We start from the raw sequence: 15,067 nt of genomic DNA, 5'->3' as shown, positions 1-15,067 counted from the left end.
AAAGGCTCTAACAATCAAGTTAGTGCACTTTAGTAGCCCATCAGGGTGTATTGAAACAAAACAAAACTAGAAGATAAGACTCAGTGAGCAAATATAAAATAAATCATTACAATATCTTATAGATGGCTCAGAGACAGCAGTCGATATAAAATCACATGAAGAAGCAGATCATGATTGCTTCTACAAATCCCCAAATCAGATAATCAAAACCTTTCCCAGATGAAGATACATTCCTGGAATTGCCAGATGTAGAATATAAAAAACTAATATACAGAATGCTTCAAAACATCAGGGATGACCTCAGAAATGAAATAAGGCAATCTACAGAAAAGGCCAAGGAACACAGATAAAGCAGTTGAAGAAATCAAACAGATTATTCAAGAACATAGTGAAAAATTTAATAAGCCACAAGAATCCATAGAGAGACAGCATTCAGAAATTCAAAATATTAACAATAAAATTACAGAATTACACAACTCAATAGGGAGTCAGAGGAGCAGAATTGAGAAGTTGGAGTGCAGAATTGGGGAGATGGAGGATAAAGCAGTTGGCACCAATATGTTTGAAGAAAAATCAGACAAAAGAATTCTTTAAAAAATGAAGAAACACTAAGAATCCTGTGAGACTCTATTAAGAAGAATAACTTGCATGTGGTTGCAGTTCCAGGACAGGGAGGGATAACAGAAAATTCAGAGAGAATAGTTGAAGATCTGTTGGCAGAAAACTTTCCTGGCATCATGAAAGATGAAAGGATATCTATCCAAGATGCTCATCAAACACCATAAAAAATAGATCCCAAAAGAAAATCACCAAGACATATTATCATCAAACTTGCCAAAACCAAAGATAAAGAGAAAATTTTAAAAGTAACCAGGGATAAACAAAAAGTCACCTATGAAGGAGAATCAATAAGAATAAGTTTGGACTACTTGGAAGAAACCATGCAGGCGAGAAGGCAATGGGAAGACATTTATAGAGCACTGAAGGAGAAAAACTGCCAGCCAAGAATCATATATCCAGCAAAACTCTCTCAAATATGAAGGTGAGACTAAGTCATTTACAGATAAACACAAGCTTAGAGAATTTGCAAAAACCAAACGAAAGCTATAAGAATTACTAAAGGAAATACTTTGGTCAGAAAATCAATATCAACACAATACAAGGTCACAGAACAGAACATCCTGATATCAACTCAGAGAGGGAAATCACAAAAACAAAATAAGATTAATTTTTTAAAAAATGCTCAAAACAGGGAATCATTGATGTCATTATGTAAAAGATTACAATAATCAATAAAGAGGGACTAAAAACAGGAGGCATAGATCTTCCATATGGAGAGGAAACCAAGGCGATATAGCGATACAAGTTAGGTTTTCACTTAGAAAAACAGGGGTAAATATTAAGGTAACCACAAAGAGGTTTAATAATTCCATACTTCAAAATAAAAACCAAGATAAACATAACAACTCAGCAAAAATAAATTCAACTACAATGAAAATTAGGAACACACAATTTACAAAGAAAAACTTAGCACTAAAAAGGAAGTGGAAAAATGAAATTGTCAACAACACACAGAAAAAGTCACCAAAATAACAGCACTAAACTCATACTTATCTTAATTACACTGAATGTAAATGGATTAAATGCACCAATAAAGAGATAGAGAGTTGCAGATTGGATAAAAAAAATAATCCAGCTATTTGCTGCCTACAAGAGACACACCTTAGAATTAGAGACACAAACAAACTAAAACTCAAAAGATGGGAAAAAATATATCAAGAAAACAACAACCAAAAAGAGCAGGAGTGGCAATATTAATTTCTGACAAAATAGACTTTAAAGTTAAATCCACCATGAAGGATAAAGAAGGACGCTACATAGTGATTAAGGAAACAATTTACCAGGAAGATATAACTATATTAAATATTTATGCACCCAATGATAAGGCTGCAAGATAAATAAACTCTAAAACCACTGAAAAGTGAGATACACACCGCCACAATTATAGTAGGAGACTTCAACACACTACTTCCGGTGAAGGACAGTACATCCAGGAAGAAGCTCAATAAAGACACAGGAGATCTAACTGTCACAATCAACCAACTTGACACCATAGACTTACACAGAACACTCCACCCAACAGCAACCAAGTATACTTTCTTTTCTAGTGCACACTGAACATTCTCTAGAATAGACCACATATTAGGTCATAAAGCAAGCCTTTGCAGAAGCCAAATCATTTAAATATTACAAAGCATCTTCTCTGACCATAAGGCCATAAAAGTAGAAATCAATAACAGAAAAACCAGGGAAAAGAAATCAAATACTTGGAAACTGAACAATACCCTGCTCAAAAAAGACTGCGTTATAGAAGACATTAAGGAGGGAATAAAGAAATTCCTAGAATCCAATGAGAATGAAAACACTTCCTATCAGAACCTTTGGGACACAGTGAAAGCACTGCTCAGAAGTCAATTTATATCAATAAATGCACACATACAAAAAGAAGAAAGGGCCCAAATCAAAGAATTATCCCTACAACTTGAACAAATAGAAAGAGAGCAACAAAAGAAACCATCAAGCACCAGAAAACAAATAATAAAAATTAGAGCAGAATTAAATGATTTAGAGAACAGAAAAACAATTGAAAGAGTTAACAAGACCAAAAGATGGTTCTTTGAAAAATTAACAAAATGGATAAACCATTGGCCAGACTGACTAAAGAAATACAGGAAAGAAACAAATAACCCAAATAAGAAATGAGATGGGCCGTATCACAACAGACCCAACTGAAATTAAAAGAATCATATCAGATTGCTATGAAAAATTATACTCTAACAAATTTGAAAATCTAGAAGAAATGGATGAATTCCTAGAATCACACTACCTCCCCAAACTAACACAGAGAATTAGAACAACTAAATAGATCCATAATAAAAAAGAGAGATTGAAAAGGTAATCAAAAAACTCCCAACAACAACAACAAAAAAGCCCTGGCCCTGACGGCTTCACTGCAGAGTTCTAGAAAACTTTCAGAGAAGAGTTAACACCAGTACTACTAAAGGTATTTCAAAGCATAGAAAAGGATGGAATATTCCCTAAATCATTCTATGAAGCCAGCATATCCCTGATACCAAAACCAGATAAAGACACCACAAAAAAAGAAAATTACAGACTTATATCCCTCATGAACATAGATACAAAAATGCTCAACAAAATTCTAGCCAATAGAATTCAACAACATATCAAAAAAATAATTCACCGTGACCAAGTGGGATTTATACTAGGTATGCAAGCATGGTTCAATATTAGAAAAACAATTAATGTAATCCACCATATAAATAAAACAAAATACAAGAGCCACATATTTTTATCAATTGATGCAGAAAAGGCATTTGAAAAAGTTCGACACTCATTCATGGTAAAAACTGCCAGCAAAATAGGAATAGAAGGAAATTTCCTCAATATAATAAAGGGCATTTATACAAAGCCAACAGCCAACATCATCCTTAATGGAGAGGTTCTGAAGCATTCCCCTTGAGAACGGGAACCAGACAAGGATGCCCCTTATCACCACTCTTATTCAACATTGTGCTGGAGGTCCTAGCCAGAGCAATTAGGTTAGATAAAGAAATAAAGGACATCCAGATTGGTAAGGAAGAAGTAAAAGTATCTCTATTTGCAGACGACATGATCTTATATACAGAAAACTCTAAAGAATCCTCAAAAAAAAAACTACTGAAACTAATAGAAGAGTTCAGAAGAGCATCAGATTAAAAGATAAACATACAAAAATCAGTTGGATTCCTCTACAGCAACAAAAAGAACATCAAATAGGAAATCACCAAATCAATACCATTCACAGTAGCCCCCAAGAAGATAAAATACTTAGGAATAAATCTAACCAGAGACGTAAAAGACATATACAAAGAAAACTACAAGGTACTACTGCAAGAAACCAAAAGAGACCTACGTAAGTGGAAAAACACACCTTGCTCATGGATAGGAAGACTTAACATTGTATAAATGTCTATTCTACCAAAAGCCATCTATACATACAATGCAATTCTGATCCAAATTCCAACGACATTTTTTAGTGAAATGGAGAAACAAATCACCAACTTCATATGGAAGGGAAAGAATCCCCGGAGAAGTAAAACATTTCTGAAAAAAGAAGAACAAAATGGGAGGCCTCACTCTACCTGATTTTAGAACCTATTATACCTCCAAGTAGTCAAAACAGCCTGGTATTGGTACAACAACAGACACATAGACTAATGGAACCAAATTGAGAATCCAGACATAAATCCATCCACATATGAGCAACTGATATTTGACAAAGGCCCAGTGTCAGTTAATTGGGGAAAAGATAGTCTTTTTAATAAATTGTGTTGGCATAACCAGATATTCAGCTGCAAAAAAATGAAACAAGACCCATACCTCATGCCATGCACAAAAATGAACTCAGAATGGATCAAAGACCTAAACATAAAGTCTAAAACGATAAAGATCATGGAAGAAAAAATAGGGACAACATTAGGAGCCCTTATACATGGCATAAACAGAATACAAAACAGAATACAAAAAGTTGGAAGCAACCAAGGTGCCCATCGATGGACGAATGGATAAACTATGGTATATTCACACGATGGAATACTATGCATCAATAAAGAACAATGTTGAATCCATGAAACATTTCATAACATGGAGAAATCTGGAAGACATTACGTTGAGTGAAATCAGTCAATTGCAAAAGGACAAATATTGTATAAGACCACTATTATAAGAACTGGAGAAACTGTTTAAGCAGAGAAGAAAATACTCTTTGATGGTTACCAGATGGGGGGGGCAAGAGGGAGGGAGAGGAGTACTCACTAATTAGATAGTAGATAAGTTTCATTTTAGGTGAAGGGAAAGATGATACACAATACAGGAGAGGTGAATAAAAATGGACTAAACCAAAAACAAAGAAGTTTTCCTAATAAAGTGAATACTTCAAAGGTCAGCATAGCAGGGGCGGGGGTTTGAGGACCATGGTTTCAGGGGACAGCTAAGTCAATTGATATAATAAAATCTATTAAGAAAACGTTCTGCATTCCACTTTGGAGAGCGGCATCTGTGGTATTAAACGCTAGCAAGTGGCCTTCTAAGATACATCAATTGGTCTCAACCTACCTGGAACAAGGAAGAAAGAAGAACATCAAAGGCACAAAATAATTATGAGCCTAAGAGACAAAAAGGACCACATAAACCAGAGGCTACATTAGCCTGAGACCAGAAGAGCTAGATGGTACCTGGCCACAACCGATGACTGTCCTGACAGGGAACTCAACAGAGAAGCCCTGAGGGAGCAGGAGAGCAGTGGGGTGCAGACCCCAAATTCTCATAAAAAGACCAGGCTTAAGGGTCAGACTGGGACTGGAGGGACCCCAGAGGCCATGGACCCCAGACCTTCTGTTACCCCAGGGCAAGAACCATTCCCAAAGCCAACTCTTCAGACAGGGATTGGACTGGAATAGGGGATAGAAAATGAGACTGGTGAAGAACAATCTTCTTGGATCAAGTCGACACATGAGACTATGTTGGCATTTCTTGTCTGGAGGAGAGATGAGAGGGCAGAGGTGGCCAGAAGCTACCCGAATGTACATGAGGAGAGAGAGTGGAGGGAAGTACTGTGCTATCTCATCAGAGGGAGAGCAATTAGGAGTGTGTATATAGCAAGGTTTTTTTTTTTTTTTTTATATAGCAAGGTGTATGTAAATTTTTGGATGAGAGACTGACCCGGTTTGTAAACTTTCACTTAAAGCACAATAAAAATTAATTAAAAAAAAAAAAAAAAGAGAGAGATGAGCTGTCTTTCGTCCTTCCAGCCTTTGGACAATGTTGTATGAAGACAGGACACTTTGATCTACCACCAGCCATCTTGTAACCATGAAGAAGCAAGTCTGAGAAGAAAAGGCAACATGCTGAGGGTGGCAGAGGGAAAAGACGGGGAAAAACCACGGCCCTTGGTGATGGTGTAAGTTTCTTATAAGCAATGATAAACCAAAAAAAAAAAAGATACCAATTGCCATAGAACCGATTCCTACTCATAGCAACCCTATAGGACAGAGTAGAGCTACCCCATAACATAACCACTTCTAAGGGGCAGCTGGTGGTTTTGAACTGCTGACCCTCTGGTTAGCAGCCAAGCTCTTAACCACTGTACCACCAGCGCACCCTAAGAGATGATAGCTTTTCCTTATTGTTATTTGAGTTGAGTTTTCTGTCGCTTACATCTGAATTCATTCTATTATGAGGTTTTTCAAATACTCTTGTTCTCTTATGAGACCAAGTGAGTGTCAAGCAATGTGCCCAATTATGACACTAAAAAACATATGATCACTATAACTGACGTAAAATGAGGTAGTATGGAGTTGCTGAAATAAGAAAAAATATGAATGGTGACATGACTAAGAAGTTCAAAGTTCTGGTCTTAACCTTGTTGTTGTTGTTAGTTGCCATCAAGTCAGTTTCAACTCATGGCAATCCCTTGTTTGCAGAGTAGAACTGCTCCAGAGGGTTTTCAACACTGGGAACTTTCAGAAGTAGATCACCAAGCCTGTGTTCCGAGGAGCCTCTCAGTGGCTTTGAACCTCCAACATTGCTGCTAGTAGTAAGCACTTAACTGTTTGCTCCATCCAGGGACTCCCGCTGAGGGCCCTTATTGCAGCCATATTAATTTCTGGACCTCAGTTTCCTCAGGTCTAGAATGAACAGGATGCTGTGTTGCTTCTTCCCAGATCTATCACATTGTAATTGTACTCAACAGCCCTAATGTAAATATAAAGAATTTGCGTGTAACTCTGTCAAATGCTTCAAAACATCTTAAGATCAAATCCAAATTTTTTTTTCACTCATTCATTCAACAAATGTTTATTGAGCACCTCCTAACTGCTAAGCACAGACAAAACAGAAAATAATTCTTCTTTAGTAGTGCTTACATTTCAGTGGAGCCCAAAAGCTCAGTTTATAGCCCTTTTTTTCCACATTTTTTTATTGTTTCTCTTAAACAGTACACACATTGTTGCATGACATTGGTTTACAACCCCACGACAGGTCAACACTCTCCCTTCTCAATCTTGGGTTCCCTATTATCAGCTTTCCTGTCCCCTCCTGCCTTCTAGTTCCTGCCCCATGGCTGCTGTGCCCCTTTAGTCTCTTCATTTTGTTTTATGGGCCTGTCCAATCTTTGGCTGACAGGTGAACCTTAGGAATGACTTCATTACTGATCTGAAAGGGTGTCCAGGGGCCATACTCTCAGGGTTTCTCCAGTCTTTGTCAGGCCAGCAAGACTGGTCTTTCTTTTTGAGGTAGAATTTTGTTCCACATTTTTCTCCGGCTCTGTCCAGGACCCTCTATTGTGATCTCTGTCAAAGCACTCAGTGGTGGTAGCCAGGCACCATCTAGTTGTACTGGACTAAGTCTGGTGGAGGCCGTGGTAGACGTGGTCCATTAGTCCTTTGGACTAATCTTTCCCTTGTATCTTTAGATTTCTTCATTCTTCCTTGCTCCCGAAGGGATGAGACCAGTAGAGTATCTTAGATGGCCGCTCACAGGTTTTTAAGACCGAAGACACTACTCACCAAAGTAGAACGTAGAACATTTTCTTTATTTTAAACTCTGTTATGCCACTTGAGCTAGATGTTCCCCGGAGACCATGGTCCCCACCGCTCTCAGCCTAGCAATTTGGTCCCTCAGGGAGTTTGGATGTGTTGATGAAATCTGAAATTTTTGAGGGCCAAGCAACGGTTAGCCAAACTAAAATAATAATGTAACTTTTTACTAAAAATAGGGCTGGTTATCAATGGATAGCACAAATTTTCTTGCTTTTTAACCCAAAGGTCTTAGAACTTCATGAAGCTTCCTTGAATTTTACATCATTGTTGGAGATTCATAGTTGAGGTGCAGGAAAGTGTAGAAAAAGAATACGTTTTATTTACATGGAAGTAAAACTTGGAAATAAATAATGGAATGAACCTTGAATGTGACTCTCCCCAGCTATCTCCACTTTCTGAACATTTTTGAGGGTATGTCATTCCCAAACAAATATTACAATTCACACTTGAAAAAACTGAAGGGTAATTAAGAGCAAATTTTGTCCTTCAAAATGTCATAGTGTAAACAGATTAATCTCAGGTAATAAAAATATTCAATTAACAAGAACAGCACATTACCTGACCTGGCTGATTATGTTAGTGTTTTTACACAATGTAATTTCAATTTCTTTAAAAATAAACTATAAGCACCCAGATCTTTGTTTCTAATACCATTCTCCAATAAAACAAAACATAGATCCTTGAAGAAATTACTGAATCTGGGGCTGGGGCAAGTAATATACAAGATGAGCTTTGAGTATCTTATAGTGCCAGAAAGTAAGAAAATGCTAAAAAAAAAAAAAAAAAAAAGCAACCAACCAACCAAACAGAAAAACAAAAACCATATTGGTGGGGGTATGTCAAAGGGGCACAACAGGAGTCAACTGAAAAGAGTTCCCAGTGGCCAAAGATGGAGCAATTTGAGAAGCAAAATAAAGAAGTATTAGCTTGTAACCCAAAGTATAAAATAAATGCCCAAGAGTCCATATTTACACAAATTAGTGAGTTAATAAATGGGAGAGAAGAGACAAATCTCCCATACAGAAGAATTCCAAAAAAAACTATGTAGATACTCCATGCTAAAGGGCAAGCTGTTAGCCCCACTCCTTAAGTGGGTTGTGCATAGTGCCTTCCTTCCCATGAGTATGGTATGGAAATGGGGGAAAAGGGTAACTTTTCTAGGGAAAACCTGAAGAATGCTACATTAGTCAGGTAATCAAGGTCAACATCAACAGTCATAATTCAGGTTGATAGTAGGCATCTTTGATATGGCGTGACAAAAAATGACACTTCACCTCTGTGATAATCATGACAGAAACTTCAGAAATATTCCAATAGAGGGACATTCTACATTATACCTGAAGAGTACTTCTCAAAACTGTCAAGGTCATCAAAATATAAAAAAGGAAAATCTGAGAAACAGTCATAGCCAAGAGGAGCAAAGGAGACATGACAACTAAATATAATGTAATATCCTGAATGAGATCCTGGAATAGAAAAAGAATAGTAGGTAAAAACTAAGAAAATCTGAATAAAGTATAACAAGTAACCAGTTTTCTTGAGTATATTCCAACTCACAACCACTTCACATGTTGCAGACATTCCATGGGGTTTTCAAGGCTGTGACTTTTCAGAAACAGATCTCCAGGCCTTTGTTCCAAAACACCTCTGGGTAAGTTAACAAAATATGGACTTTAGTTAATAATATATCAATACTGGTTCATTAGTTTAACAAATGTAACTCACTAATGTAAAGATGTTAATAATAAGCAAAATGTGCGTGCCTGTGTGTATATTGTTGCTAGTTGCGGTCTTAGCTATGTAGTGCTGCTGTAACAAAAATACCACCAAAGGATGGGTTTATTTTCTAACAGTTTAGGAGGCTACGAGTCTGAATTCAGAGCACTGGCTCTAGAGGAAGGTTATCTCTCTCTGAAGGCTCTGCAGAAAAGTCCTTATCTCTTCAGTTGCTGCTTCCTGGTTCCTTGTAGATCTCCATGTGTCTGTCTTACCCCATCTCTTTTCTCTGCTTGCTTGCTTGCTTAATCGCTAAACATACCTACTCACACTTAACTCAAGATATACCCTACACTATCCTGCCACATTAACCTAACAAACCCATTCCCAGACAGGACTATAACCACAGGCATAGAGGTTAGGATTTACAACACGTACTTTTGGCGGACATAATTCAATCCATAACGGTTGCCATCAAATCAGCTGTAACTAATGGCAACCTTATGTACAACAGAAACAGATGTTGTAGTCCTGGACCATCATCACAATTGTTGGTAAGTTTGAGCCCGTTGTTGTAGCTGTTGTGTCAGTTGATCTCATTAAATGTTTCCCTAATTTTTGCTGGTCCTCTACTTTATGAAACATTGTAGTCTTTTCTAGATTGGTCTTCCCTAATGATATGTCCAAAGTAAATGAGTCAAAGTCTTGCCATCTTTTCTAAGGAACATTCTCATTGTATTTCTTCTAAGACTGATTTGTTCATGCTTTTGGCAGTCCATAGTGGGTATGTATGTTCAACATTCTTTGCCAACACCACAGTTTGAATGCATCAATTCTTCTGTGTGTGTGTATGTGTGTTGTGGTAGAATATAAAAATTCTCTATATTTTCTTTAAATCTAAAACTGTTCTAAAAGTGGATTATATCAATAAAAAAAAAAGTTGTAAGATTCATAATAAATTTTTTAGTTAACAAAAATGCCCTGCATTGTCTACTTCTCACACCTGGTTTATAAAAACAGGCAGCTTCAGATTAGTGATCGTGTAAAGGTTAGCGGCTCTCAAACCTGGTAGTATATTGAAATCACCTAAGATATTCTAATAACAAATCAGAATCTCTGTGGATCAGATCAGTATTTTTTAAACTTTATCCTATTATCAAAAGTCTGGTTTTGCCACCAGAAAAAAATCTCATATAACCAAATCACAAAATTGTACTTTTTGCCACCAGCATCCAATGTCACTTTTTTATAATAGAAGGCAAATTTTCTTTCTCTCGCTCTCCCTCCTGTGAGATTCCTAGGGGATTCAACTATGATTCTGGCAATATAAAAATAAGCAGTGTCTATAACCAACTTTAAAACTTTGGGAAAGTTAAAGCAGCAAATTACAAAATGTCTTTGGCTTTCTCTTTTATTTTCTTGGGAAATCATTTCTTAGCGTACTGAAAATTAAAGTGTTTTAAAAAGAGAGATTGGCTTGAATTAAGAAAAAAATGAAATCTTTTGATCTTAAAATAATAAAATACAAATTCAAGGCATCTAAAATTCTGAAGAGTAGAGAAAAAGAGCCCTGCTTGGTCTAGGGCAGTGATATATGCTAATAACCACCAAAACCAACCTTCTGGAAAAAACAGAAACACACACAACTTTCCAAATGTCTCCTGGACATTAAATCAAGAGGCAAGCACTAAGCCCCAGTATAAAGGCTACAACGTGTGCACCCACTCCCTGTAAGGCCTACCTAACAAAACAGGGGTTTTCCAAACACTTAGATAGACTGGCCAGGCTCAAAGTCTGCCACCACCTTTTTTTTTTTTTTTTTAATGATATTTTCAGAATAGGGGTGCATCTTGGTCATTTAACTCAAAAGTGTATCAATGAGATGCTGACTAATTGAACTCTCATACGCTATGAAATTAGAAAGCTGAACAGCATGGCAACAAAAACATGAAGAAAGAAATCTAGGGCTTTTATGTCCCCCTGCTACACTTTCACACGGAATATCTGATCTGGACAGGCCATATAAGAGTCTGAAAAGCCCTGGGGATGACAGGACCTACCTCAAAAACTACACTAAGCTGAGATTTTTAAAAGGGGAGTAGGGCGTATTCATCCTTAATCAAAGGGTCTCCATCAGAGTACTAGTTGCTTAAGATAGCCAAAGACACCCAGAAGGTCAAAGGTAGTTCACTCTCAGTCCCTGTATATAGAAATGGCCAGAGGCCCTTTCTGGCTGCTTCTCTTATCACATTAAAACTCTGGCTCAAGCACACTATAAGGTGGAAATTACACAGCCTTTCGGAGTCAGAAGACATATCGTTCTGAGCCTTTATTTTCATATCGCCGGAACTTCTGTGCCTCCATTTCCTGTTTGCAAAATAAAGCTGATAATATTTAATATGCATAAAAATGGGATTATAAGGATCACATGGATAACATATGACCCTTTTTATATTATATAAGTAAAAAATGCTACTTATTATTACTTTATTATATTAATGTACTTATAATATATCATATATTAATAATTAATTATTATTGATATGTAATATATTAAAACAGTTAATAATTTATTAAAGTACTATTGCATCATAATATCATTAATAATAAGTAGCACATTAGGTCCCTGGGTGGCACAAATCGTTTGCTCTCAGCTACTAACCTAAAGGTTGGCAGTTCGAACCTACCCAGCAGTGCTACAAAAGAAAGGCCTGGTGATCTGCTTCCAGAAATCTTACACCCAAGAAAACATTAAGGGGAAATTCTACTCTGTGACACATGTGATTGCTCTGAGTTGGAATCAATTCAATAGCAATGGGTTTATTTTTTAGTTTTTTTAAGAAGAAATTTATACTTATTTCTTACGCATTTGCTGTTAAAGAGTTTGAAGAACCTAACAACTAAATTTACCAGTCAAAAATACTGTAAAACTGCTTTTAATTTGACAATGCCATTACCTTTTCTGGAGGCCTCTCTTCTTTTTTTTTTTTTAATTTTTTTCCCTATGCATGACTTTGAGTATCTATTGTCCTTTCCTTTCCATCTGAAGAACTCCCTTTAGTAATTATTGCAAGGCAGGCCTGGTGGTGATGAATTCCCACAACCCTTGTTTATCTGGTATTAGGGATTAAGTTGTGTCCTTCCAAAATATGTGTTGTAAATCTTAGCCTCTATGCCTGTGCTTATGATCCCATTTGGTAAGGAGTTGCCTCTGCTAGGTTAATGAGGCAGGATTAGTGTAGAGTGTATCTTGAGTCAATCTCCTTGAGATACAAAAGAGATTAAACAAGCTAGCAGAGACAGGGAAGAGGCATGTCAAGTCACATGAAGACTGCCCAGGAGCAGAAGCTCAGAAGAGACAAGGACTTTTCTCCATTGCTGACAGAGAAAACCTTTCCCTAGAGCCAGCACTTTAAATTTGGACTTCTAGCCTCCTAGACTGTGAGAAAATAAATTTAATTTTGTTAAAGCCACCTACTTGTGGTATTTCTGTTATAGCAGCACTAGATAACTAAGTCAGAATTTGGTACTAAGAAGTGGGGTGCTGCTCTAACAGATATCTACAATGCAGAAGTGGTTTTAGAACTGGGTAATATGTACAGGCTGGAAGAATTGTAAGATACCTAATAGCAAAAGCCTAGATTGCCTTGAAGAGGCTGTTAGTAGAATTATGGATGTCAAAGTAATTCTGGTGAGAACTCAGAAAGAAGTGAGAAAAGCTATAGAAAAAGTCTCTCTATAATTTTAGAGAATACATATGGCACCAGGAACATAATGTTGCTAGAAATATGGGTGTTAAATGTGCTTCTGGTGAGGCTTTAAAAGAAAATGATGAACACGTGATTGGACAGTGGATAAAAAGTGATGCTTTTTGTGCAGTGCCAAAGAACTTGTCTGAATTATGTTCAAATGTTTAGTGGAAGTTAGAACTTGTAAGTTTGTAAGTGATGAACTTGGATATCTGGCTGATGAGGTTTCTAAGCAAAATCTTAAGGGGCCATGTGGCTTCTCTTTGTTGCTTATAGTAAAATGTGAAAAGAAAGAGATGGACTTAAAAATGAACTGTGCAAAATGAAAAAAAGATTTGGAAAAGTTTGTTGCACAAACTAAGGACACGTATCCTAGAATGTTCACCAAGGATGTGGCTACACAATCTTTTGTTAGAGAGATTAAGGCTGTGATTGATGGATCTAACTAACTACCACAGCAGAAAACCCATCAGCTTACACTGAAGGGGACAGAGAAAGAACAAAAGAAAAGAATGCTTTCTGCCTCTTGGAATTCTACAGGCAGGAAACAGGCCAAAGGAGCTACCTCTGCTGCCCTCCCTGGAGTATCTCAGAGATCAGCAGGACTGTTGTAAGGAGCAGGGAAGCAGGGCCTTCTCAGTTTCAAGGGGTGGGGCCAAGGTCTCGTGGATCTCAAAAGGTAGGGCCACAGCCTCCTAAGTTTCAAAGAGTTGATCTTCGCCAACTCAGTTTCAGAGTGTGAGGCTGCTGTTAAGGCATGCCAGGTGGATGGGACCACCACCCAGTGCTGAGGAGGTGGGGCTGCAACGTCCAAAAGGCAGAAAAATGGGGCCTGCTGGGGTGAAGCGGAAGGTCACCACTCAGATGGGCTAGGAGAATGGGGACACCCAAAGCCGAGGGAGCAGAGCTGCCATCACAGTGGGCCTGGAAGGAAGAGCTGGTGCTCAGGGCAGAGGGGCCTCCACCCAGAATCCAGAAAACATGGCCAACACCCAGAGTCTGGAGAGCAGAGCCATAGCCTAGATAGTCTCAGAGAACAGGGAAATTTTTCAAGCTTTGAGAGCTGATGCAAATTGTTCTGCTGGGTTTTGGACTTGCTTGGTGCTTGCTATCCCTTCTTTCCCTGCATTTCTCCAATTCGTAATGGAAATGTCTACCTTGTGCCTGTTCCATCACTATACTTCAGAAGCAGGAAGCTTGTATTCTAGATTTCACAGGTTCACAGATGAAGACGAATTTTGCCACAGGATGTAATATGCCTAAAGTCTCACCCATATTTGATTCAGGTGATTCAGAAAAGAAGATTTTGGACTTGGAGTTGATTTAAGACTTTTGGGATGATGTGATGGGCTGAATGTATTTTGCATATGACAAGGACCTGAATTTTGGGGGCTAAAGGGTGGGATATTATGGATTGAATTATGTCCCCCCAAAATATGTGTTGTAAATCGTCACTTCTATGCCTGTGGTTATAATCCCATTTGGGAATGGATTGCCTTTGTTTATAATGAGACAGAATTAGTGTAGGGTATATTTTGAGTCAATCTCTTTTGAGATATTAAAAGAAATTTAAAAAGCAAGTGAGCATAGCAGAGATGGGGAAGAGACGTGCCAAACCACATGAAGATCACCCAGGAGCAGAAGTTCAGAGGAGACAAGGACCTTCCTCCAGAGCCGACAGAGAGAGAAAGGCTTCCCCTAGAGCTGGCACCCTGAATTCAGACTTCTAGCCTTCTAAACTGTGAGAAAATAAATTTCATTTTGTGATAGCCACCCATTTGTGGTATTTCTGCTATAGCAGCCCTAGATAACTAAGACATCTGGGAATGTCTTGATATCACCCTCATTTCTGAAGGACAGCTTTGCCAGATAAAGGATTCTTTTTTTATTATTATTAACTTTTATTGAGCTTCAAGTGAACGTTTACAAATCAAGTCAGATTGT

Source organism: Elephas maximus, chromosome 4 (genome assembly GCF_024166365.1).
Source record: "Elephas maximus indicus isolate mEleMax1 chromosome 4, mEleMax1 primary haplotype, whole genome shotgun sequence".
NCBI classification, from domain to species: domain Eukaryota; kingdom Metazoa; phylum Chordata; class Mammalia; order Proboscidea; family Elephantidae; genus Elephas; species Elephas maximus.
This window is presented reverse-complemented; position numbering follows the sequence as displayed.